Genomic DNA, 27,014 nt, shown 5'->3' on the forward strand with positions numbered 1-27,014 from the left:
ATTGATTGGAGAACTCATTTTCTCATCAAGTTCGGCAAGGAAACCACTTCCCACCTGGGTTTGCAACCAGCTGCACCTACTCACGTATTGACTACGTTTTGTAGGGCTTGCATGCAAGGGGCTTGGAGAAGGAGCGTAAATAAAAGAAGAAACAGGTTCTTTGTCTTACAATGATAGTGTCAATGAGAATGAAAATAAAAGTAGTACGGAAGAGCCTCTCTCTCCAGGGCACTTCGCTCTGGGGGAAGAAACTGTAAATTGTGGGTTCACCTCTTGACAGTATTTGTGTCAAACTCTCCTTGCCTTTTATCTTTTTCCTCTGGATTGTCAGGGCCCCCACATCTTCTGTGGCACCTGAAAAATCTGATTTGTATGCAAATTGCTGCTGTTTAGGTTAAAACTAACTTGCTGTCACTCTTTTTTTTCAAACTTTGTTCCCTTTTCCTCCAGAAAAGGAGGGGGGGGAGAAAAAGTTCCTTAAGTGGTACACCTTCTCCATACAAGATTAAACAGAATTGCGCTGGCAGGAGAAAGATGTGCTTTTTTGAGACCTGTCAGCCAGCCAGCAAATGGAGCATTAAGTTAAAGAGACGCCAGAGAGATGTACTATATTAATAAAAGAGAGGGTAGGAAAGGAAAGGAAGAACACGAATCTGAGCACCGAAAGGAGCCCGGCTTACCAGCTATATTTGAGCAGTTACTCGAGTGCACGAAGCGTGGTTGGAGTTGCATTAACCCAGCTTGGTGACTGTCACCGTGTGGCGATGAGTTCCTAAAGAGCCTTCGGATTTATTCTCAGCGCCAGCCATGGGCGTTGGTAGCTCCAGGCACCCGAGAGCTCCCGCAGACCTCGCTGCGGGGAGCCGCAGGGTACGAGGCACCCGGGCGGGCTGGTGGGCTTCTCTGGGGAAGGTGGCGCAGGGCATCAGGACCTTCAGAGGATGAGCTTTGCCTGAAGGAGAGGGTGAACACATCAGCCCAACCCCAGCTGTGTGAGCTGCTTGGTGGCCTGGTGCTGGCATCGTCTCCCCGACAGGCTTGCTTTGCGTGCTGCCCTGCTGCTGCCGGCCTCTCCCCCCAGCAATTCCCGTCGCCACTAATTGAGTGTTTCATGCAAAGCTGGTCAAAACATTTTATTCAAAACTTATTTTCTTGGCAGCCGAGCTTGGCAGCATCTCAGAAAAAGGTGCATAAAAAGATACTGTCATTTTGCTGGAAGAAATTGTGAAATACATTTTCATTTTCCAACTTAGAAGTTGTACTGTTTTGTCACCCAGCTCGGGGGGACCTTTTCTATTGCTTTTTCCTTTTCTGCTTCACCTTCTCCACGTTTTTCCTTGCACCTCTGCTCTCCCTCCCCCTCTATTTTTTTTTATTTACCCCCTACTTGGCTGTGTAAAAATTGCCAGGAAGGTCGAGGGAATGTTAACGGATGTGAAGGTTTCCTCTCCAAGTTGAGTATTTTTCATTCAAAAAAATAAATAGATGGTCTTCTATCTCCTTTCCCCCAAAAGTAACGATTATTCTTGTTTTCTGCCTCAGGTGGGCTGAGGCTCCTCTGGTTTCCTTGCCCACCGGGGCAATAAGAGCGTGTGGTTCCCAGACCTCTCCATCAGGCAGCGAAGCCCACGTGAGGAGCTCTCAGCATCCCTGGGGTGTCCCTCATTACACACACGGGCACTGATTATGCCTGGGGCTGGGAGGGGATGCTGTGTGGCCACGCTGTAGCCCTCGGGCAGGTGGTGTTAATCCTCGTGGCAGAGGAGAGCCCGGGCTGGAGGAGATCAGTGCCTGGGAGAGGATTTATCACCGCAGCACTGACCTTTGTGCTGCCTGGCGTGAATGAAAAGCACCTTAGTAAAATGGGCATGAATAAAGATAAGGCTCCAGTTAATGCCTTGCCCTGGTCTAGGGGTGAGTCTGGGTTACGTGGTGTTCGCGATATTTCTGTGCAGTCGAGTTGCAGGACACGGGGGCTCGCATCGACTGGTGTGTGCACAGCATGCTGGTTGGGCTGCCGTGGCATGCTGTTAGCTGTGATTAGCAGCCTGAAGCAGCTTTCAGACGGCATTTCGGTAGCGACTGCTGCCCCTCAGCTTAAATAAATGATCAGAAAGGTTTATGGGACAGCTAAAGCTACTGGAGCAGGTTATTTGTTTGATTCACCGAGTGAAAGCTGCAAACCGGGCGGCTATTTGTTCATCTTCTGTCATAGCTTGCAATCATGGGTTCAGATTATTTTAGAATCCAAAAAAAATTTTAAGAAGTTAAAAAAGGCAAACTGTGGTGTGCTGCCAGAAGGACGGCTGTGCTGTGTCAAGGCAGAGAGCCCTGACTCTGCCTGGTAGCAGGTACCTGGGGAGCAGGTTAAGGGAGGTTAAAAAACAGATTTGGGCGACGCATTCCCAGCTTCTGGCAGCCAGCAGCTTAGGCCAGGGCTTTCAGTCCAACATTTGTGGTTGGTAGCCCTTGATGAACCCGTATTCCATTTATCCATTTGCTTTTTGAACCCATTTGTGCTTCCCTGCAGCAGGGAGTTCCTATTTTCTTATCTCTTTATTTGCCTTTTTGCTCAACACTGATCTTATTTTCAAAGAACTGTTTGGAGAGTCGCTGACATCCCCTTTTCTGAGCGAAAACAGTTGGATTAGGTCCTTCAGCTTCTCTGCAAGTAGCACCGATGCGAAATTCAGCTCTCTTGCTCTAGGCCTATCATCCTGATTGTTTCTTGTACACCTTCATCATCTTTGACCCCACCAGCTCTCTGGAAGGTGTCCTATTTCTGCAGCACTTGAAAAAGAATTGTAATTAAATTTTTATGCCGTTAGGAAGTTGCTTACCACAGTTGTTTCTTGGTCTGCCCTCTTATGATCCTACATTTAACTTGCCAGAAGTTCATGGTCTTTTTTTTTCTTTTTTTTCCTTCCTCCTTTGAACATGACGCTCAGATTTTGAAGGATATTTTTTCCCCTTTTTTCTTTACTGCCAGAAGCCATCTTAATCTGCTGTGTAACCCCAAACAACAAATTGATTTTCTTGTCCTTTTAGTGTGCTTTGAATTGGTGATACAGGTAGCCTGACGCTTTCCTGTTGCACCTGTACATGCTGTCTTGAAAGCGTTCCCACCTTTTCAGCTACAAGGATTTTTATATAGTTCCCCTTTTTCAGATCAAAGATTGCGGGTTGGATTCTTGTGGGCTTTTTCTCTTTGCAGGGCTGCTGAAGAATCGCCTTCCTTGTGTGTCTGAGGACTGGCTGCTTACAGGTTTTTCACTACTTATTTGTGACGTCTAAGCAGACAGTCTTTTCATCGCCCTGTCAAGATATTTCCCCATCCGTGTGGGATAACTGTGGTTTCAGATCACTGCTGCTTTCTGTCTGCACACCCAATCTCCCTTAGCCCAGTGGACAGTGTCACAGTCCGTTTGGCTTTACTGATCGTAATCTGTGCTTTTTTTTTTTTTATCACCTCACACCACTTCCCCGCTGGCCTCGCTTGCTCTGATGGCTCGCTGCTTGCCACGTCTGGGGATTTGCAGTTTCCCGATGGCTTTTGTCAGCCTTGAAGATCAGGAGCTGCCTGCACCCTGGATTTCTGAGCCAACCACGTGTGGAACAGGAGTGTGATGGCATAACCCGCCCTTTCTTTCCATACCTCTTATCTGCAAGGTACTGAAGTTATTTGTTGTTTTCCATATAAATGTTTTTCCAAGTATTAGGGAAGTGGAATATTGCGGCTGAAATCCACTTGGAAGCCAACTGCCATTTACACCACTGTGTAAGCCTGGAGTTAGCCATGAGTACTGTGCACGTTCCCCAAAGCAAACAGCAGAGCTGGGAGAAGTCCAGGACAGGCAGCTGGGCCAGAGGCGTGGAAGTCCTGGTACTGGGCAGGACTGGTTGACAGACTCATAAAGCAGGAAAAGAGGTTGACTTTGGGGGATCAGAGACCTGGCTGAGTAGCAGCGGAGGAGGTGGGCAGTTCACAGCCTCACAAAGCCTGAGGGGCATCAAAGGGATCAGGAGCAGGCTCAGAAGGAGGTGGCAGCAGGTAGGCAGCCTGCAAAGACCTCTGCTGAAGGGTGCCTTGGGTGCAAAAGGTTTCTGTGGGTTCAGCGAGAGGCTGGAGAAGACAAACCATGTCAGACTCGAGATCTCCTCGGAAATGACCATGGTTGGAGGTGGGAAGGTTACTCAGGAGAGAAGGGCACACGTGGGTGTCCTGCTCGTGCTCTTTCCTACGGCATCCACTTAGGGCAGCGGATGGAGAGCAGGCTGCTGCTCCTTGCAGGGAAGGAAGGCTGCTGGTATGTTCTCATCTTGTGCTGAAGCTTTTGCAGTAGGTTTTGATTTACATCTCTGATCTCCACCAGACCTTCACCTAATTGAGTAGATTGACCCTGGCTCTTACACAGCAGGCAATTAATCAAAGATTGTCTAATCAGCTCTCTCAATGGCTGGCACCTTGCAGGAAGGCTGAGAATTGCTTGCATGCTACCTCCACAAACCAGTTTTATGCTCCAAGATTTATAGCCAGCTAATTCTATTGAATTCTGTGGGTTTACTGTAAACTTTAATTATTATAAGCTCTGAAATGTAGTGAAGGTTACTTCACTTAGCTAACTTACGTGGGTATAAAAACTAAGTTCTGTAGATTCTTTAAGGGATCACACTTGGCAGTTTTACCTCTCCCTAAGAGTAAATATCCCAAAACCTGAGTATCTGAGCACTAGAGTCTAAAAAAAAAGTCTTTAATGTTTAAAGGTAGTTTTATTCAAGGTCGTAATTTTCATCTAGATTTCTAAGTTAAGGTTTGGCACTTCTTAAATCTAGAGCTTGACTTTTAAGCTAAGGTTCTTATTTACTAAGCTTTGGTAGCTAATAATCACTCTGATTTTATTTTTTCAATGTATTAGGAGTTTTAGATTGAAAATGCACTGTGAAATAAGGTAAAAATTAAACAAAGCAGAATTCAGTATAGAACCGCTGAGCCTTCCCCCCCAGGCCAACTGATTTATGTTGGTGCAGCCTGTGCCAGGGCTGAAGCAAAGGGCAGCGAAGGGATCTGCTCAGCAGCTGTGGCACCATCCCGAGGGGCCCCACGGCATTGTCTGGAGGGGAGCAAACCACTTGACATCCTTGTCATGAATGATGAGAGGGACGATTCTGGTTTTTTCCATCCAGGTCTGTGTATGAGCTCCCAGCTGGTCCTCTAAGCACTATTCTGATTTGTTTTTTTTCTGCAGAAAGGGGTAAGTTGGTGCTGAGCTTTGCTGTGATGTTCCTGAAAATCACATGTTCCCTTCCTGGTAACAAATGTTCAAATCTCAGATTTACCAGAGTAAATACACTTAATTAAATAAACTAAATTGTCATGGGCAATTGTGAAGGGGTTCTCTTAATGTAACACTACTTTCTTCTAGCCAACCCAAACTCTGGAGGTCCTCCACTAACTTTTTCCACTGCTTCCCATGACTGATTGACAGGCAGAGGCCGATCACGCTCATCTCTGCTATGGGCTTTACGGTCCTTGGTGTCTGTCGTGTAGAAGCTGCCTGCTTTGCTTGGTTTTCTCTTAATGACTTTTGTGTCCTTCCTGTTGCTTCTGTGTCCTAAACCAACCTGCTTGTCACTGAAAACACATTCATTTTTCCAAATCCTGGTCTGGGCTACCCTTGCAGCTTTGTCATTACTGGTAGGGGAATGCCCCCTGCACTGTTAGCCTGCTGACTGTCTTTTCACGGATTTTCTTTTCGTTGCTGGTAGGTAACCATATTACATTCACGTGCAGTTGCACAGAAGCATCTGGAAGCACGGCTGATCCGTTTACAGTGTGGGATTCCCTGCGTGTGCTGGGTATTTCCTTCTGGCTTTCAAGTTTCTCAAAAGCTGAGAGTTTTTGAGGGCCACACACAGCCGTTGCAGAAGGGTTTGGTTTTTCCCTGCTCTGCATTCAGACAAATTATTGTTTCGGAGCAGGGCTGGGGCTGGGCTGGATTGGTCGCATGGCCCTGGTGTCCTCCCTTCTCCTTCGTGCCGTGGTGAGCTCCCAGCAGGTCCCTGGCTGTCATTCACGTACGCTGAGCACGGGCAGATGACAGACCTTGTGCATGTCAAGTACTGTGAAGGCTTTGTGATAACATTCCTGGTGCTTTGGGCTCCTTACTGGCCGCCTGCGTTTGCTTATGCATCTTTAAATGGTTTTACTGTGCATCGCGAGCAGCTGGTTCCTTTCCTTCAGTCTGATATTGCTGCTTATCAGTGTCACCGGGATTAGATTGCAGTGTTTGTACATGGCAAGTGTTTGAATTAGTTAAAGCCGCTCTGCATGCATCTTCCTCTTCTTCAGCAGCGTTCTCAGCCAGCGCACGTGTTACTGTTTGCTTTTTTTCTCCATCCTGAGCTGTTTGGTCCTGTCTCTTCCAGTCCTGCCAAGATTGCTGATAGAGCAGCTATCTTCCTCTCTGCCTCTCGTATCACTTCCCTTGGTAGGCTGCTTGGTGTTGCCTCTGGTCTGGGTCTGTTTGCCTCATCTGCCCTGCTGCCTTGCTTTGGTAGGAGCCTGTGTGCTGACTTGGTATTTGTGTTCTTCTCATTTTGGTTCCCTCCCTGCACAGCGTGCTTGTCTGCAGCTCTCTTTGGGCAGTTTTGGAGATTTACCTCTTCTCCTCTCCATTCACTTGCTTGCAAACGGGATTCATGTAACCCCCAAGCTCTCTACTTTGTCTGCTCTTTCCAAAGTGTGTTGTGGACTCAGCTGCAAGGTGAAAAACACTGCTCATCTGTTTCTTAGCTTCTGACAGAAAAACTGCCATTTTTCTGGGGAATTCCAGCCTCCATTCATCTTATCCGTAGTTGTCAGACTTTTGGTTGTGTTTCTAGCAACACTGTCTTTCAGTGTTTATCCTTCTCCTCATGCTCAGATATTATTAAATAAACCACCCACCTCTAATTAGAAAAAGAAAGTCTTTACCATTGATTTTCAGGTCTCTAAATGGATTTGATCTTTCTTCCATCCGCATGTACACAGACTTTCTTTGGAAATTCTTGTGGAATTCTGGACGGCCCGTCTGCTAGCTTTGTTTTTAGGGGTTGATTTATATACCAGCTTCTTTGCTGGGTGTCCTGCTGGACTGAGTTCTGCTTTCCTTCTTCCCACCTTCACTGACACAGTAAAAAAAAAAGAAGTGTGGGTTGCGAGGAAGAGCAGAGACCCTTGGTTCTGCCCCCAAATTCTGCAAGTATCTGTGAGCTGGACTGCTCAGATTCCCTTCAAAACCCATTGAATTAGTGGGAGGGATTTCAGTGGAACAAGTGAACCCCCCAGTCCAAGCTCGGGGCAGAAGTCAGGCTTGGATCTGAGAACAGTGTGAAGCGTGCAGGTACTTGGGATTGTAGCAAGCCTGGCCATCAAAGAGCACATGCTGGAACAGCCACAGGGAAATTGTTTCATCAAATTACTGCTGACTTAATAATCTAAACAGACACAATTTCTGTGCATACTTCTGCAAACCAGGTCAGATTTCTCTTCTGCAGGTTTATGAGACACAGTGATTTTGTTGATATTTTCGTCTATAGGTGAAACTTAACTTTTTGCTTGTGGTTAATGACTTAGGATCTCATTTCAGGTAGTTTTCAAGTGTGGTTTCAGGTAAACAAGGCTGTGCTTTGGTCTATGCCGCTTCATAGCAATTTGCTGGGGAAAAGCAGTGGAGTCCAGGCATGTGCATAATCTGTGCGCTGGGTCTGCCACGACAGCTCCTGCTACCGAGTTGGGAATCTTGTCATCTACACCTGTTAGCGAGCAGCAGGTGAATATGACTTGGGCAGACATGTGTTGTGCAAATATTTCTGAGTTCACACTCATCTAGCACAGGCACCTTCCTTCCAGTGTAAGCAGCTCCCATGCTCTGCTAGCCCAGGGGAGGGAAGGACCGGGCAGACAGCGGGCGCTGAGATGTGCCTGGGGTTCTTCAATCCTGTACGCACACCTGGGTAAGAGGCAGCAGGTCGGTGCACTTCTCAGTCCTGTTTCATAGGGTTTCCATCCTGGGGGCTCGCTGACTCCCTGTCTCTTGACACACACTCAGGGGCCTGGCTGTTTTACACAATTCTCTTTGGTCTCATATTTCTTTTGAATAAAGCTTGAGGCAGAGGGGGAAGCGTAGTTTTACTTTGAGCATAAGAAGCGGGAGGTGCATTTGTTTTTGCAAACTTTACACTAAGCTTTTTTTTAGGCATTAGTGCTGAGTGGTATTCAGAAATCACGGCAGCATCAAAACATCCTGGGAGGAGAGCATCAGCACGGGCTGAAACACAGCTAGCGGCACGTGGGGAGCTTTGGGAATGGGGCTGGCAGCGGGGCTGTGGCTTCAGGGAGGCCTCCTGACACCTCTGTGGGACCCTGCAGCTTCCTCCTCCTCCCAGCTTTTACAAATCCCCCTCTGGCACCTTCTCCCCGTGCTCCCTGGCGAGGGGATGCTCGGTCTTGGAAACAGCGGTGTAAAGGTTCATGTGAGATGCATTGTCCAGGCCTTTAAAATAACAGCTTGACATTTAGCGGGGTATAAAAGGAATATTTTTGCAGTTTAGCTGGTGGCTGACAAATAATAATAAAAACTGTGTCTGTTTGAAAGGGTGCTTGAATTTCTGCCAGTTCTGCCACAGCTCTTCTAGCAACAGTTTGTGGGGGTGAAAAAGTGGTAGAAAAAGAGAAGTGTCAAGTAGACAAGGATAGGAGCTTTATTCTCCTAGTGTTATTGTAGTGATATTCCTGTAGTACTTTTTTCATTGTAACATAACAAATGATATATTCAAGAATAAAGTTTAGAGTAGGAGGTTAATGCCAGAGAGCAAAGAAAGCAGCTGAGGGCGTGAGAGTTGGACTAAGACTTAAATTGTTTCCCGTTTTCCTTCAGAAATATAACGGTCCTGATGAATTCTGGAGAAATTTAAATAAAAGTGGATCAATACGTTTATTACCACAGAAAAATGGTAAGGGCCACAGTGAAAGTTGCAGTCTTCACCCAGCCTGAGGAACCAGACAGCACATCGCCTGCCCGATGCATGGGACACCCAGGGTGGCAAGGCTCCTGTAAGTCAAGGGGCTTGGCGTCTGCTCGGCAAGGATTTTTTTTTTCCTCCCTCTTCAGCTCTAAGTAGCTTTTATTTTGAAGCTCCCAGTCTGGACTATTCTTCAGGGATCTGCCAGGCAGCAACTTTTAAAAACAGATTCATCAGAATGCATTTTTTTTTTCTTTTTTTTTTGGGTGGGGGTGAGTGAAAAATTGCCTCAGGGAGCAGTTAGCTTTAGAGAGGCAAGACATTGCTGATAGCTGATTAGAGCCAACTTCAAAATTGCTACAGGCACTGGGGCCAGAAGCTGGTTTTGGTGGTGAACGGCCAGGTCTGCAAGCTCCTGGGCAGGGGTTGTACTCCCCTCCTTCCCTACGTTTTTGTCTGCCTTCCCCATGGACCCTCCTGCTTTGAGCATTGGGTGTAGCTAGGTTCAGCTGATGTGATTTTATTCTACAGCTTTTCCATACTGCTTGTGAGGAGGACGGGATATTACAGAAACCAGGAACAGAATTTTGCAGTAATTAATAAGTTGCCGGGAAGATCTTCAGTTTCTCTGCAGGGAGAAGAGGCAGTGGGGATGGATTTGACCTGAATGATGGGGAAAGCTAACCCTTCTAAAGTGGATCAAATGTACATCCCAAATCCATGTTCAAAGCATCAATTGTGTGGATAGTGAGAACAGGATGTGATCTTACAGCAAGCATCGCAGAGCCTTCCTTAAAATATGCATTAAGGTCTAAAACCAAAACCAAGCAAATCAGGAGGTGAAGTCCATTTTCTCTCTCTTTATTTTTTCCCTTCAATGAAGGCAATACTTTATAAGAGGCGGTCTCCAAGATGAAATCCCCACTAGTCACAGGTGTGTAGTAGTTATGTGACCTGCTTTGCGTTAGGATCAATGCTGTGCTGCACACACAATAATGCAGAGTCTTACTCTTCTTGCTCTAAGAACGGTTTTTACCTGTGGGTATACAAACCCCATCAGCAGTGGCAGAGCTGCTGGTGCTGCTTTGCTCTTCCAGCTTCGTCTAGCAGAGCCAGCTGGGGAGCAAGGACTGGATGAGGCCTGGTGAAGGCAAGGGGTGGGCTGTGCCATGGGGATAGAACACTTCATTTTCAACTGAATGCGGGCTCTGATCCTCACTTTGCTCTTCCCAGCAAATCTGTGGGATTCCAGGATGGAAAGGCTACATTTCTAAAGTGGATGCAAAATATTTATGGCCACAGTGTGAATTTATGCAGCACAATAAATTATATCTCTGTACAGGAGAGAACAATTACTTGCTATTTTGTGGTAATTGACTGGCAATTTGCTCTTTTTTAGGTAAATTTATCAGCAAGATAATTGTTCGAATATAGACTGAGCACTCCTAAGTTGCAGAGTGGTCAGGAAAGCTACGGGTAAGGTGGTAATTTCTAAACAAAGCCCATTGAAGTGGCTTAGGCTGCTTTATCTCGTTTCTCTGGCTAACATTCCTTTGGTGGCTGTCACGTGTTTACCAACCAGCAGCCTTCCTTGTTCCTTGGGACTTTAAGTCAACATGTACACACAGAGAAAGAGCAAGAGCACCACTCCTGCTCCTGAAACTCGGGGCTCTGCAGCTTTGCCCAGCGTGCGTGTACACCACATGTCCAAAAGATTTAGCAACCTGCCCCGGGAAGAAAGCTGTGAAACGTATTATTTGTGAGAAGAGTGTTTTTGGGGGGATTTCATTGCTGGTTTGACTAGTTTTGCTGCTTTATGTAACAGCAATTAGGTAAGTCTAGTGTTTTCAATGATTTGCGGCTATTTCTCGGTGGGAAGATAACTTTCCTATTTTGTTACTTCTGTGACAATTATGGTTTTAAAAGCAAATCTCGTGTTAGCAGTACTTGTTACTGTGGATTTGCATGCTTTTTTGGTTTTCTTGAAGTGGTAATACAAAGATCTTGGAAATTGCAAATAATGAAATAGGAGTTAGCCTTTTCTTCCGTTTTCTGCTTTGACATTGTGCTGTTTCCTGCTGTCACTTCAGGTTTTACTGTAGAGCAGTGGTAAGACCATAATTACAGACCCGGAATGAGTAACGCAAGTGCAGAGAACTTGCATTCCTGTTAAGCAGAGGGTGCACCTGATCCCTGTGCAGGGGAAGCCATGGATCCGTGTAGGTACTTGTGACTGAGGTAGGTTAAGGAAAGGGCCTAAGTGTAGCTTGGTGCTTGTGGGAGAAAATAGCTGAAGAAATCCAAATAAAATAGTAAGCAGGCTCCATAGTTTGACTGCACGTGTCTGAACACATCTAAGGAATGATGTGCTTCATTCTTGTGGTCCTCTATGTCAAGTGTTTTGTAGAATGTGTGCAGGGGTTCACATGGGCTGGACTGGAGTATCGGAACTGCAATCCCCTTGAAATATGCAGAATCTGTTTTAGTCTGTCTCCATTGCATTTGTTTTGTCTGACAGTCACCTCTATCTGCCTCCCCCCTTCTCGCTCTTCCTGTGGCTCTTATGTGGTGTGGCTCTCCATCCTGGCCTTGAGGCTGGTCCAACATCACTGATCTTGCTTGAAAGAAACTTTGAAAGAAACAGATGCTTTGAAACTTGTTAATGCCTCTGGGGCAGAGTGGTGGTCACCTTCGTCTGGAGGGGGCCATTCTCCCAGCTTTCATGGCATTGAGGTCCTGCTCTGTGAGTTGGTTTTTCAAAGGAGTTATGGAGGGTGTCTTGCATCACCAACATTTGTTTTCTCTGAGATCACTCTTGGTCCCCATTAAGTCAGTGGGAAGCCCGCTTTTGATTTCCATGGCTGTCTGCCATGGCAGAGACAGATATTTTGGGCGTAAGTCCCAGGGTCCACCTCTGATTCAGTTTGGCTGACCTGAGATTAATCCTGTCCAAGGAGTGCCTGGAATGGACAGAAGGCATGGTACAGGGAAGAATAAGGGGGGAAGGCACATGTGGGGACCCAGGTCTTCTCCTTACCATTAAAACCAGCTCTGGTTCACGTTTCCTTATGCCTGTGGGACCTGTTTTCCTCTCCCTTGTCACGGAGCCCTGGGTTAGCAGAATGATGACTTCAGTTCATGCCCTTCTCCTTGCAGCCCTAGTAACAAGTTAATTGGTTTGTTATGCTAAAGTGTGTAGAGAAAGTTTCACAGTGACGTTGTAAAAGGTGGCAGTACTCACTAAGCTCTTCACTCTATTAAATACACGAATCTAGAAACCACTGGCATTTTTCCCCGAGCATTTGTGTTAATGGCTTTTGTTATTGTTAGGACATATTTTCTCAGGGCGTAGGTCACTTGGTCGATACTAGAGGCCTAGAAATCTTCCATAATATGATCTTTCTTGGAAACCACACCCTGCTTTATGAGCAGCCTTCTTCCGCTTCAGGGCTCCCTCTTAAATACCAACAATTCATCCATCCCATTCCTCAACAGCTGGTGCCTGAGCTTGGTAGCTAGCCCAGGTCCCAGGGAGCTGCGCCTCTGCACAGCCTCTTCTATGAAGACAACCTCCATACCAGGCCAAAAACACACCTAAATGCCCCACAAAACCCAGTGTATGGCCCGTGGCTTTCAGGTTCAGAGAGTGGTGGGTTAATGTTTTCCACGGTACAATAAAGAATGGCCCAGCAGGGGAAGGAGAGCCTGAATGCTGGGGTTGGCCGCGCTGTTCAAAGCCCCCAATTTCCTTCAGCAATTGTGTGGAAAGGTCACAGTCAGAACCATGCTAGGTGATGTAGGGCTGAGGGCTGTTAGATGGTAATTGGGGGCTTTTCACTGACACAAATCTCTTCGCCACCAAGTAAAGTTTCTTTCCGAGGCACAGTTTCTTCTGTGAGAAATTTCCCTCCTGTCTGCCATTTTGGCCTCTTTTCATGTCCCTTCGGTTTGCCTAAATGCCAGGCTAATGGTCTGGCTTTGTGGCTGGCCTTAAACGCGTGGGCCAGGAGCGTTTGGTGGAATGGGCGAGAGAAAGGCCTTGTTTTAGTTTTAAAAAAATCAATTACTGGTTGTGCTTTCAAGGCAAAATTAGGCACCGAAGCTGCCCTTTTAGCATTTTCAATTAGGAGTTTTATAATAAAGCAGGTGTTCTGCACTGCGGTTTGACAGCAGTGCCCGGTCTAGGAAGGTCAGGAGCCGGTGGTACGTGGCTGTCCCAATTTTTCTCTCAGGTCAGCAGATTGCCACGGATGGTGTTGCCTGGATGTGTTTAATGGGGGCTGAAAAATGGATGAGGTGGATTGAGAAGGCCACACTTGTAACAGGTGGCACCAGGCTTGTTCCCAATCCTCAAAATTGGTATTTCTTTCAAGAGGGGGCTGAGGCGTGGAGGAAGCATGGGCCTTGTCAGGGTCCTGCTGCCTGTGGGCAGGCGGTCTCCTCGCTGCCTGTCCCTCTCCTCAGCCTCCCAGGAGGCTCTCCAGGAGTGCACTGAGATACCCAGCACATAATGGCCTCCTGCCCCCCCCTCATCCCCTTCCGTAGCTGTGAGGAGGTGTCCACGGCCTACCAGGAGCCAAAAAACAACGGGGTGAGGAGGAGCCAGGGCTGTGTTCAGAGGGTGCCCCGCTTCCCGTGGGCACATGGCCTGCTCTCTGCAGATGGGAAATGGTCTAAGAATTAGGAGATTTGGTTTGATTAGCTGAAATCTCCTGTTGGCAGCACATTTCCAGTCCCTGGAGCAATGGAGATCAGACAGGTTGCCAAGGCAACGCGCAGCCTTCAGCGAGAGGTTTACTGCTGCATCGTCCTTGGTCAATTGATGGAGAGGGGTTTATTTAGGTCTTTGGGAAAAAAAAAAAGCTGCTGTCCGGCCTTTTACTGTGGTGAGTCATTCTGCCTTGGGTCACATCGGTGGAACTAAGAACAAGGTTTTATGGATGAGAAAAATAAGTACATGACAGCATAAAGATCACAATTAGATTCCTCTTTGAAGAGGTAAGAGCACTTCAGTTCTGAGTGGAGACAACTTAATCTTTTTCTCCCCAAATAACAGAGAAGCATTAACTGAGATCCTCCTTTCTCCTCCCTCTGCTCCCTGTTCCTCTCTCTCAAATGTAAAATACTTCTTCTCATTTGCAAGAGGACTCTGCTTATCGATGAATTCTTGACCGATACCTGGGATCCTTCCAGTTTGACTTCCCATCAGTGCTTTGCTTGCTGCTCTCCATTCCCTCCTCTGTTGCAGAAGCGTTGATAAATTGAGCTTGTATTGGTTTTCATTTCATTACATTATTTCTCATTTTGCAGGACCTTGGGGCTGAAATGCTCAGCATGCCACCACTGTGAATACCACTGCAATGGTGCAGCTGAGGTGTGCGTGGGGAGCTGGCGTGCTCAATGTCACTCTGGTCTGCTGCTGGTTCGTTGATCTGGACTCTAAGTCAGGGAGAGTGCTGGGACACAGGCATCTTCCTGATTTTGATGAGATAGAAAGGTTGGGCCAGTGCTGTGCAGAGCTTTCTCTGAAATTTTGGAAGGGACCTGATGCAGTGTCAAGGAGGGGAATGCCATCATGCTGAGTGCAAGGCCTTGGTGTGCTAAGTTAATTAAGGTACCTTTAACGTAATTCTGGAGTTGATAGGAAAGATGTGCTACAGTGCTAACAAGACCACAGCTGGTGAGTTGAAGGTGGTATATGGGAAACACCATCAAAAATTCTCACTGCGTGGTCTAACACGGGGAAACAGGCTGGCATTTTGTGGACGTTCCGGTGCTCTGGTTCTCTTGTGTTCATGCCCCTCATCTGGTGTCATGTAGCATGGGGAGTAGAGAAGGAATCAAAAAATAAACCTAGACACTGCTTGCTGAGACAAATTCTGACCTCTGTCATAAAGCCAAGGCATGGCCTTTGGAGACTACAATTTGTGTATGAAAGGGAGAAATTAAAAAGGGTAGAGGAGCCTTTAAAAGTCTATATTGGCATCCTTATTTATTTACCCTTTTTTGAGAGGATGGGAGTTGATAGATGTGTCACTGTGATGATGCATGGTTGTCTTCTTTCCCTGTCTCAAAATACTGCATTAGTGATACCATGGCAACAAAGAAGTTGTCTTTAAAGGAAAAGAAAAAGAAAAAAAAGGAAGCGTGACTTGAGCGTTTGAGAAAGGTGGCAGACTGACAGCCCGAGCCTTCCCTTTATACCAGGAAGGCAGTGGCGGTGTCAGCTATGACAAAATGTATCCGATTATGAACTCTGTGTTGTACTGTGACTGAAATCAAGCCTGGGACACAGTCAAAGACAAACCTATCGCAGTAAGTCGGTTGGGAATTTCTGAGAAAACATATTCTTGTCAGACAGTTCAATTTGGTTAAAATGTGTAATTTTTCTAAGAAAAACATCATCTTGAAAAACCTTTCCTAAATGCAAATCATGTCCTTGCTCAGGATGGAATTCCTCTCTGAGCAAAGCATGGTGACAGCAGGAGAAAGCAGCTGTCCCTTGCCACAGCAGTAGGTTTTCTGGTGGTAAGAGAGTCCAAGGACACATGGAAGCTGCCCGTTTAAGTCTCTGCCCTGCTTCGTTCAGACTTGCATTTGAATCCAGGTCTCATCTCTAACGTGAGAGCCCTGGGCAGCAGGAGGTTGGCTTTCAGGGACTAGTTTCCTTCTCCCACTTGATCTAATCCAAATTGTGTACGTAGTTATCACTACAGTCTTTTCGTTGCTTTTCTGCATTTTAGGTGTTCTCTACATTTTAGGTGAAAGCTTTGATCACCAGATTAGTCCTCTCACTGCGTTTTCTGCTGGAAGTTTTTACAGTGGGAAATAGTTGGAGCGTACAAACAGAATTTGAGATTGGGGTGAGCATTGAGATAGCCGTGAAATGACAGAAGGAAGACCTGAGTGTCGGTGTTTTCTCATAGCAGGTGGGACACTCACCTACAGACTCAGCCTGTTATAATTTTCTGAAGATCTTGGTTTTGCCCAAGCGCTGATCAGGAGATCTCAGAAGTACCCGGGGACTAGGAAAATGATTTTCTGCCTGGTTCTAATTTTCCTTTGTTGGTCTGGAAGAGGACTGAGACAAACCGCTGTGGAGGCTGCAGTTTTCACTGTTTATCTCAGATGTTGGCCCAGCTCAGAGAACAGTATTTTTTCTTAATAGGAAGTCTTCATTTGGGGAAAAATGTCAGGGAGAAGGTGGCTGCTGTAGCATTTTAGTAGATCAGATTATGGAGAAAAAAGAGCTTAAGTCTGCTTCTCCATGGGGGCAGGGAGCATGACTGCTGCGGGCAGTGGGACACGCAGAAGGATTCAGGCTGCTCTGCCCAGCCTGAAATGCTCATGAGCATTCAAATTGTAGAAACTTAAATGAGAGGTGGGATTATCTGGGTGTTGCAGGTGCTTTCATCTCTGACTCTTTAGCACAGTAAGATGTTTTCTCATTAATGGTTTGTGCCCTGCGTTCCCACAGCCGAAGGTCTGGGGAAGGACACGTACATATGGGAAGCTGGTCAGAAGGATGGTTTGGGGTCTGGCAGAGCTGACTGCTCCCTGTTTTCCCAGGGAAGGGGGCTCAGTCTGTGTGCAGAGCTCAAAGCCATGACCATCCTGTTGTAGCCTGGGGCAGGGAGCAACTGTGGGACAGGAGGTACTGGTACCTGGCTGGGACCATGAGGTTCCTTGTGCTGTCCCTCTTCAACCTCTTCAGCCCTGACGTGTGGAGGACCAACTTTAATTCTGTGAATGGTAATTCGAGTGCTGTGCTGCTCACATTTTCAGTCTCCACAGCCCCGTTAACTTCAATGAATTTTAAAAACCATGCTTAACTGGGGCCTTGTCTAACATTATTAAGATTAACAATTAGTCTCTGGATCATCCTTTAGAAGGCTAGACTGTTACTTGAGTCACCTCCGTTAGACAACGTGAGTGCTCCCCTGTCCATTATGACACACTTCTGTCTCCTTTTCTCATTTGTACTTGCGGTGTGTGCTTACACACGGAGAATTGGGTGAGAGCCAGGACGCAGAACATCAGGCATCATCGCAAACACAGTGTACTTGCTGTTGCCTTGACCTAGTACTCCGGAGTTGTTTGAAATGCATCCAGCAAAACTAATACTTCATATTTTCTAATGGGAAAATGCCTGTTGGTGAAAGCAGAATATTTTACAGAGCTGTTTGCTTTCTCACAAGCATTGTCAGGGACATTGCTCAAAACTAGAGTGGTGTTTCTGCTGCAGGGAAAGCAGTGCTGCCACAGAGTAGTGTATACAAGCTATAGAGCAGCCTTTGTGAGGTAGAAGATCTGGTCTCAGACAAAGCCTGCTTGAACTTGGCTCTCCCAGTTGCTGGCTTATGGCTCTCACAGGTAAGCTGCTGGATGGTCTTGAGGTTTTACCTCCAGGTTTTTATGTTCTGGTCACTTAGCAGCAGCAGATACACAGTAAAGCCCAGACTGTATCCTGAGAACATGAGTCTGGGTCTGTCCTTCTCCAACATCAGTAAGCAGGTTGAAAAAAATAAGGTGTACCAGTGCTGGCTCTCCTGCTGGCCCCAAAACTGGCTGCACAGTGAGCCCTGCTCAGCTGAAAGGGTAGAGGGTGCTCCCCTCTGATTGTGAGGCAGGGACATTGTACAGGGAAAAGAAAAATACGAGTATATGGAAGAATGTCTGGGGCCTTTCATTTCTTAGCTCTCATTTATTGCTACTGCCTCCGTGTGCCTGTTGTGCCTGATGTGCCTTCCCTGGTGTTTCTGGGAGGTGTTGGGCTTCACCTGAGCACATCTCCTGGATTGCATCCCTAAGAAGAATCAGGTTTAGGGAAAGAAATGCCAGCCCCGTGGCTTTCAGGTGATTTTAGGTGTCTGAGGAGATGCCCAGAGGCCAGCAGCTGTCAGTATGGTGTCATCTGTAGAAAGGTGCTGTAGGTATTCTGTTTGGGAGCCTCAGCCTTGGGGTGAAAACTGAGGTACTTCTAGATGCTAAGTGCCTGTGTAGATCAACAGGACTCTTCTTTATGGCTCTTTTGGGCATTACTTCTACCACTTTTTGTAGAAAATCTGTGCTGAGGCTCCCGTTCCGTGGAGTGGCTGCATCAGCATTTCCCTGCCTTGCAGAGTTGCTGGGGGCGTAAGCACATTGAAGCCTGCAAGGTGTTTGGATGCTGTGGTTGTGTGGCTTGTAGAAGAGGGGGAAAGGAATTTGCTGTACTGTCTTTGAGACCTTTGAAATTGCATCCCTATGTCATAGGACATAAGAGCTGCTTAAATCTTTAGAGGTGACCTGCAAACGCATCAGCAACAGCTACCTTTCTTCCACCTTTTCATCAATTAAATTTTGGAGCCGAATTTAATGGAAGCATGGTCAGGTCAAAAGTTTCTTTCAGTCTTTCATATTGCTTATATAAAAGGACTGGAGAACTTCCACATCTCGCTGTCTGTAAATCAGTACATAAAAATAAAGCGTGTGAAAGTTGAGCCTTGGTGCGGGGCAAGTCCTCCTGCCTTGGGTGGGAATTTCACCCTCCTGCCATAGTGCTGCACGTAGTCTGCTTGCGGGTCTGACAATGTATTTGTGGATCACCTTGAGGAGAAGAGGAGGAGTTACACAACCGTTCCCTCGCAGCGCCGCTAGGAAGGGTCGGGCTTTGTCTCCTTTGAAATAGATATCAGGAGAGAGCTGCAATCCTGTGAAAACACACATTTATTTCTGAAGTGTTTGTGTATTGTGTGTGTGGTGCACATGAATAGAATTGCCACCTGTCCAAGGCTGATAACGATGATCCTGGGAGCAGTGGTCATGCGCTCCTTGTTCTAGCACTTTGCTATATGAAGAATCTGCTCCTACAACTCTGCCTCGGTTGGAATTTATGAAATGCTGCGTGCAGTGAGTTGCTTTGTCCTTTGTGACACTTTCTGAGCTTGCATAGGTACAGGTTCATTACAGGTTTTGCTATTATGCAAACAGTGTAATCTGTTGCTCATGAAAACCCTTTTGCTTTTTTTTCATGCTCCCTCAGGAAGATCACATTAGCTACCTGCTCTCCTCCCTCTAGGAGTCCACATATGGTGCTGTTTTCCTTTATAGCCCTGACCTCAGCTTAAGGGTGGGCAAGGTGACTCCTGAGATCCCGATAGCCACGTGCTTTGGTCAATGAATAGAGGAAGTGACTGAGAAACCTTCTTGCTGTTCCCATTGTCCCCAACAAGAAACTTGTCCTTGCAGTGGGGCTGCTGTCATCATTTCACCCCAGATAACTTTCCTACAGTAGCTGCTGATCATTGCCAAGCATGAGGCTTACTGCAGATGGGCTCCTGTGCTTTGCTGTGCTGTGACACTGCTGATGGGGATGAGGACACGGAGGTACGCAAGTAGGTGGAAACTTTCTAATACATCATAATAGTAATAATAATAATGTGCGCTTCTTTTGCCTTGCAGCTTTCGCTAGAACTTCTGCCCACACATCAGCCTACTTGGTTCACAATGCAGTGTGCATGCTAGACAATTAGTGGTTGATAATGAAAAATGTCATGGGAACCAGCAGGAAAATCATAGCTTACTCCAAATATATAATGAAATGTAATTAGCATAGACAGTAAAACAGACAATTTGTTTTTTTTTCGTAATTAAAAAGTACCAGTAAACATTCCTTTTGCAGGAAGCTTGGTAACAAATGGAATTAAAGAGCTATTGTCTGGAATACAATTTTATGCAAAAAGTTAACCCTTGCAAAGCAAATTGTATTAAGGTTTTGTTAATTGCAGACTCTCCAAGTGAATCTGTTATGGCAATTGCATTCATTCACCTGGTCCGTTTGGAGGTGCCCAGAAGGCTAGCAGAACTGCTATGAAACCTGCTGCAAAGCAAATACCCAGCTAGATTCAATGAAGGTAATGGCGTGGCCAGTACTTCCCAACTGCTCTTCCAGACAGGTTCTGCCTTCAGTCATCTGGTAGCACGGAGGCAGCTTTGAGGGAAGTGCAGGAGCCGGGACAGCATTGTGATGTCTTGTGCTTCCTTGTGTCCGCTGCCAGATGTCTCCTGTTCACCTCCATTCTTTCTCTGGTTTCCTCTTTCCTGGCTTGGGGCCCTTCACACTGCACCTCCTGTTTGTTCTTCAGCAGCGTACACAAAGGAGTGTGTGCAGTTTGCATGCCCTCAGTCTGGCAGCTGTGTTAACACCATTTCTTGGCTTGCGCTCTCACCTGGGGCTGCAGAATGTGGGGACTCACTGTGGCATTTCACAAAGACATCTACACCGTTAATTGCTTGGCTTAAAAATGGGTAAATGAGTGGGAGAAAGTCCTGGCTGAATGGTCTGTTCACGTTCCAAAGCACACGGTGGCCACCTCCTTCCTGGCCTTGGGTGCCCAGAGTGTGGACCAAGAACTGAGTGCCATGCTGCTCCTTCTCTTCTTGCCCTCGGGCACAGTGCATCACCCAGTGCTGGGAGGCTGGATCTTTTACTTGGGTGAGAAGCTCTGACACACTCCAGTGATACTTTAATATAGGTAACATGTAGTTCTGAATAAGCCAGAACAGAGCTCTACTCCAAATCAGCCCTGAAATGATTGCCCAGGCTTAGCCTGGAGCTCCGTGGCTGCAGAGGAAGCCCTTCTGCTGGGGGCTGAGAGCAGAGCTGGGCCCCGTGCTCAGGACCATATGCAGGTGCAGCTCATTTTCTCCCTGATGACGGAGGAGCCGAGCACCAGCGTGGCTCCTGTCCCAGAGGAATACGTGCTTCCAGCAGGAGCCAGGTGCAGAGATGTAACGTTTCTGCCCACGTATGTGAGACAGTGCTCAGGTGCAAACTCGCAGCCCTCCCTCAGAGATGCTGTGGCACAAACCACTAGTATCTGGCATGGAAAACGTGGGGGAGAGAAGAGAAAACTTCTGCTTGAAGCTGTGGGACAGGATGCACGAGCTCCTGTGCCTCGTGCTGCAGAAGTCCCAGCCACCTCCTCGCAGCTGTGCAGACCCTCCTTGGATGGGCACTGTGCAGGAGAGACCTGTGCAGGGGGTACCATGTCATGCCAGACCTGCGGTGGTCCTTTGGGATTTTGCAAGGTGCCCTGCAGCTCTGTTGGAGATAGGGGCACTTCAGGGACTTCTGTGGCTGGGGGCCTTGTAGCATATCCGAGCATGTGGTGGACATCTGGTCTTCAGAAATATTGGTGGCTCACTTGCTACCTGTGCTCAAGAAAAGGAGGAGTCAGCGATGGGACCCAGCTGGGCTGTCATATATATCCTGGGTTTATGGCTACTTTGATTTATACTCAGCTCCTTTGATTCATACTTGGCTCCTGCAGCCACTTCATGGTGACTTCAGCAGCTGACAATAGCTGCTGGGTGCATCGCTCAGCTGTGCCCGGGGTTGAGGGGCTGGGGGGACAGGGCCAGTTTCAGCCCCGGCTGGAGACCTGTTGCCCTCATGGCCCCTGCTCAGCACTGGGCTGGCACGAGGGGGATGTAGATGTGTCCACCAGAGAAGTGAATGTGCCCATACAGAAGAGAGCAAGGCGAATGCAGGTTTGATCGCGTTGTCATTTGACCTGGCGTAACTCAGCCCGTGTTTATGTTTCCTCCTTGTACTGCAGTGAGCAGGGTCGGAGCCAGCTCCGGGGTTTGTGTAACCCCTGTTACGCTGGGCTCAGCCCCCAGTGCTCGTCTGCTTTTATGTGGGCTGCTGCTATGTGTTTGTGAATTTTGTTTCCAGTTAAGGCACGTTGCCTTGCAGTAATTCAGTTTTTTTAAAATCCCCAAGATCATAGTCCTAGAGTGCGCTCTCCGGGCTGTAGCTGGAGATGGTTCAGCTCTTCCAGCCTGAGTCTTTTCGCTGAGTCAAGTCTTGTAAACTCCCAGTGGGCTGTTTCACAGGCAGGGCTGGCTCTGTTTGCATCCTTTCCAACTGTTCATCTCATCTATGAGCTGTAGCTTTACAAGCACAGGCATCCCTGGTGTGCCACTGATGCTGCTGATGTTTCATTTTTATGGGATCTTTGACTTGAATTGGACAACTGAACTTCACCTCTTCTTGGTGAAGTAATTACCAGAATAACAAGCCAATTTTTTTTATTTTTTTTTTGTCCACGGCACTTACAGTTTTTGATGTGTGTGCCCTTGCCATCCACACTGGATGATCTATGCAGTGTTTGTCCCTTGTTTTGGCATTTTGATATGTGTGAGAGAGGTGAAACGGCTTTAAAAGCTTTTTGCTGGCGCCTGCGGTTTTTTGCAGACCTGGTGGCACAGTGGAATGTGATGAATTGAAATAAGACTGTTTCTCCACAATTTAAGGTAGGGATGTTGATGTATAGCACTAGGTCGTCAGCTGGTGCAAATCCACCGTGCTTGTTACGGGTGGCCAAAACTGATACCGGGGGAGCTAAACTGAATTGCCTCAGCTGGAGCCTGGGAACGCTGTGCCCCGGTAATATACCTCCTACTTCAGGGTAAAGGAACAGGTTAATGAGGCTCATAGGCTAGACATTAACCTGTTTCTTAGTAAATGTAGTGAAGTTAATGAGTGCTATTCCAACATAGTCTGCTGGATGTAAAGAAAATGTACAAATTCCAAAGGAGGCGTTGGGCCTTCTCCCCCGGAGCTAATCCTCCCCACAGCCTCCCCTGAGCATTCTTCTGCGGGCTCAGGAATGGTTTATGGCCAACAGCACTTCCTTGGCTAGGTCCTTGTTGCCAGTATAGGTCAAGAGTCCCTCTCTTGAAGCCAGTGGACTTCTACACTAAGATGAAATTTGTTGGAGTCAGTAAGGGTCTCCCGTGATGGAATTCACCGTGTGACAGAAGGGAAGACCTCGATCAGAATCAGGTTTGGTGTGTAATGTAACCCCTGTTGTTTATGTCCTCAGAAGACTGGCCCGATGTAACCATCTAACACAAGTCCCAAGTTCTGCTGAATTATTGCTATTTCTTCTGGGGATGAGAACAGGAGGCAGAGCTATGGGTGCAGATGTGGTTAAACCCATCTCTCTCTGGACAATTTCTTCCAGTTGTGCTGATGTTTTCTTTCTGAATTTTTCTTCCTAGTTACTCCTGAGGCCACTGGGTTTTTGTCTGTAGTTGGAGTCTTCGTTGTCCTCCTTGCAGTCCTCTTCCTCTTCATCAACAAGAAGCTCTGCTTTGAAAAGAGAGGTGGACTCTCATGCCTGGAACAAGGGAGAAGAAAACACTACAGAGAAAAGTTTAGAGTTCGTGAGGGCCTTGGTAAGTATCACAATATTATACCGCCTTTGATGTACAGAATCTTCTCAAGGCTTTGATTGCAGAGAGGATAGAGAGAGAGCCATTTGCTGTGTCTCGGGTTATTTGCGTGGAAAACAGCAGGGTTTTGGATAGACTATAGTAACCTCCAAAACTTGATCAAATGGATATGCAATCGCTACCAGGCTCCTATTATCTTTGTTGTCTGGAGTGCTCTCCTGAGAAATGGAGGGCAGCACTGGGGAAAAAACACTCCCTGCTCTCTGTCTGTTATGGGAGTGTGCTGTTAATCCAGTGAAGAACAAAATGTGAACAATTCTAAGTAACGACACTGCCTTTCTGCTCCTGGAGGATGCACCTCTCCTGTTTTTCTTGCAGTAGCTATTACATGCTTTTTCATGCATTTGTTCTTGCCTGGAAACATTATGTCTTGGGTAAACCCATGAGTCCTGGAGTCAAAATAACTGTAAGAGTGCCCATGAGGAAACCTTACTGAGTTGCAAAAATAACATATTAATGTTTCTTGGCTGTCAGAAAGGCATCTATTCTGGTAATGGTGGTAAGTGAGAATTTGATAATTTCATCGTACATTTATTTGTAAATTTGCATGTCATAAGCATATAATCATTGAGACAATTAGCCAAGAAGTGGCCTCAGAAGCCTCACAATTAAAAGGTTGTCTTCTTAGAGGTTCAGTGATAAAGGTAATTGTAGAAAGGCACAATTGCACAGCCTGGAGCCTCTGGAGCTTTTTTGATGTACTTTTTGCCTTGAGTTCAGCATGGCTTTTGCAAGGGACTTGGTCTGATTATACTTTAAGAGTCCAGGACTTTTGAGCAAGCAAAGGCTTGGATGTTATGTGTGATAGGAAGTCAGTAGGACTCGCTGGTTCTTGCAAAATGTATTTAGTGAGCTAGGGTCAGGTTGATGGCACGCACAAGTTACAAAAGCAAATGGTGCTTGCAAGTCTCCCCTGCTAAAATTTTTTGACTTTGATATTTCTAAGCAAAGATTGTGTTGGTTTTTTTTTAAACTGTTTCCTCCATCAAGATTATATTTAAGTCTTTTTTCCCTTCTCTTCCCCTCCCATCAAGTAGTGTAAAAATGTGGCTTTTATTTCAGTTTTTAAGATGACACATCTCACAGGAATGTGTAGGCGTTGACATTCTATGGAGCTGTCACAGGCTATCATGTAAACATGTATTTGCAATGCCTTTTAAAATGTGAATTATTAATAAACAGGGTGGCTTGCTTTTTTTGTTTTGTTCCTTCCGAATTTTGAAGGACAAAAAATTGCTTCCCAGCTGACACACTCGATGGCAATTTTCATTTCAGACTAAATCTTATGTGTCTGAGTAATAAACCTTTGAAAACATGGGTTTATAATGGAAACACTAATTCAACTTTAACTACAGCTGTGCCGTACAAGCAAAATACCACACACATTAATGAGGTGCTAAATCTGATTCGGTAGAGGAATGTGTTGTAATCATTAATTACAATAGAAACTTAAAGTTGGAGCCTCTTTTTTTCCGTTCCTACAAAATCAGCCTGGTGAGCTGGAGCTAAGAGCTATTTAAAAATATCAGGTCTCTATATTTAGTTTAAATTTTACCATAGCGTTTTGATACTTGTAAGGCCAATATGGAATATACGTGTAGGAAATGCTAATGTTTTTAAAGGACAGCAGCATGAGAGGATAGATTAAACCCGGGGCTGACATAACATGTCATATGGCAAACGCAGAAACCTGGAACCTGAGCTTGGGCTGGGAAGCCAGGAAAGCCAGTTTCTGGCACAGCAGTTGCATGGTGAGGGAGCTCTCCCAAGAGGAGTGTTGACAAGCAAGAGTTGGTTTCAAATCCAGTCCTACTTTGCTGGGTAGAAAGGAGCAGGGTGAGGTGTTTGTAACATGTAATTTAATGGTTAGCATTCACTTTTCCTGTTCTCAGCTTGTTTCTTCTGGTGAGCTGTGTTTATTGCAAGGGGATCCTGACTCTACAGGCTCTGCTGTTCTTTAACATGTAAGCTGATAATGATTGTTCTTCCCAGTTCTTAACTCTCAGACTGGGGAAATCCTTCCACTTCTCCCCATCTGGAATCAAGAGTGGTTAGAACATACTAGTCTGCTATGACTGTCAGCATTATAACAGATCTAAGTAGGTCAGAAGGCATTTTGTGTTTGGCATGACCATAATTTCTGCAGTAGGATAAACCAAAATTTACAACAGCATACGTAAATGAAGGCTGTAGCCTCTGGATGTTTCTGGGTTAGATGCATGTTTTTCTCTTGTCCTCGGATCTAGCTAAGTTTTAACTTACCTACCGGTAAAAAAGGAGAGTTGGTATTGAAACATAAGCAATTCTGCCTGCTTTGCACTTTGCAGGTGCATGAGCTGACATTCAGAAAATGTACTGTAAAGTGTTAAGGTCTGTTTTCTTTTGGTTTTGCTTTTCTATAAAGAGCCTGACCTCATAATGGGGTGTCAGAATGAAAGAGATGTTTCCATCATCATGGCTCTATGATACATCTGGCTGGTTTGTTACTAATTTAATTGTAATTGCGCAGTTTCTGTCCTTATGAAAGGAACAAGAGAAGGAAAAAACCTTTGTGAAAATGATGATTTAATTGAAAACCTTTTAGAAGACTCCAGGACAAAGGCTCTTAATTGCTGGGACACAATGGATAACTTCTCCGATACTTGAGGCTTTTGTGGTTGCTACTCTTGACTCCTTCACTGACATTAGCGATGAGCCCATCTCTTGCACCAGGATGCGCTGCCCCTGATGGCCTCTCCCTCAGCTGCAGGAATCCAGTTGCTGCTGGGGCTGGAGCTCGTCTGGACATAATCACCCTGTATTTTGGACAGGCTTGGCATTGCAAGAGAGAGCTTAGAGCAGGCCACAAAGCTGCACAGAGAATCTGGTAAAGGCTTAAGTGAGAGGAGGGTAGCACAGAGCTGAGGTCACATTTATTTAAGCTTGCTTGGCTATGCCCAAGCATGTAGATGGTGGCCTGCACAAGGAGGGACCTTCCCTTGAACAGAGGCCTGTCAGTGGGGTCTCTCGTGAGACCTCTTTTGGGGCTGTGATGGTTTGGTGTCCCATTTTGTAGCGTGGATTTCATGACGAAGAGGTGGTGATGGTGGTCTTACGGATGGTGTTTGCTGTGTTGCCGAGCCCTTTGCTTCAAAAGTTCATGTGTGAAGTGAACTCCCTCACAGAAACATGCAACAGTGCTGGGCAAACCCTTGTGTAAAGAGCTGTATTGAACCGTGTGTTTCAATGCCATGACTCAAAAAAGAAAAGGGCTCGCTTTGTTCTGTACCGCAATCTTCATATAGTGATGTGACCAGAGACCAGGAAAGGAATTGTGATTTTCTGACCATGCTTTGTACAAAAATATTCCAGTTGCACCTTGCCTTGAACACTTGTCACAGTGTTAAGCCTGTACTCCTGATACGTGAAATCTGCTTAAATATGAGATTTGAAGAAATGTTTCTCCATTTTTCCTTCTGTCCTGTCAGCCTTGAGAGCGCTTTCAGTTCATGTTCTCAAGCTATTCTGCACAGCCCCTGCTCTAGCCTCTGGGGCTAGAAACATACTTAAAATAAATAAATGGAGATTCAGTTCTTACATAAACCACTTGTCTTCAGTAGCTGAGGCTTTAAGGAATCGACACCTGTAAAAGCCAAGAGCAGGAAGGGCAGCAGCGCTGCCTCTTGGCCCTGCTTTGTCAGCACGGCCTGGGCTCAGCCCGGAGTTGGGAACGCCATGTGCAGCTT

At 46.4% G+C, this 27,014-nt stretch overlaps 1 protein-coding gene across 11 annotated transcripts in view; it reads left to right on the forward strand.

Annotated features, from left to right (window-relative positions):
- The window catches only part of SYT16 (synaptotagmin 16), a 99,738-nt gene that overhangs the window by 24,659 nt on the left and 48,065 nt on the right, over positions 1-27,014 (forward strand). For 3 of the 11 annotated variants that reach the window (XM_040560581.1, XM_040560573.1, XM_040560574.1), the window contains one exon: positions 23,056-23,232. The gene's annotated coding sequence lies outside the window, so the exon portion shown is untranslated. Of the gene's footprint in view, positions 1-1,220; positions 1,631-3,539; positions 3,670-4,638; positions 4,651-5,184; positions 5,253-8,043; positions 10,836-14,313; positions 14,378-16,900; positions 16,904-17,326; positions 19,380-19,772; positions 19,899-23,055; positions 23,233-27,014 lie in introns of those variants that run through there. The other 8 variants (XM_040560575.1, XM_040560577.1, XM_040560580.1 and 5 more) reach the window with 8 other exon arrangements.

Source organism: Cygnus olor, chromosome 5 (assembly GCF_009769625.2).
Source record: "Cygnus olor isolate bCygOlo1 chromosome 5, bCygOlo1.pri.v2, whole genome shotgun sequence".
Classification (NCBI taxonomy): domain Eukaryota; kingdom Metazoa; phylum Chordata; class Aves; order Anseriformes; family Anatidae; genus Cygnus; species Cygnus olor.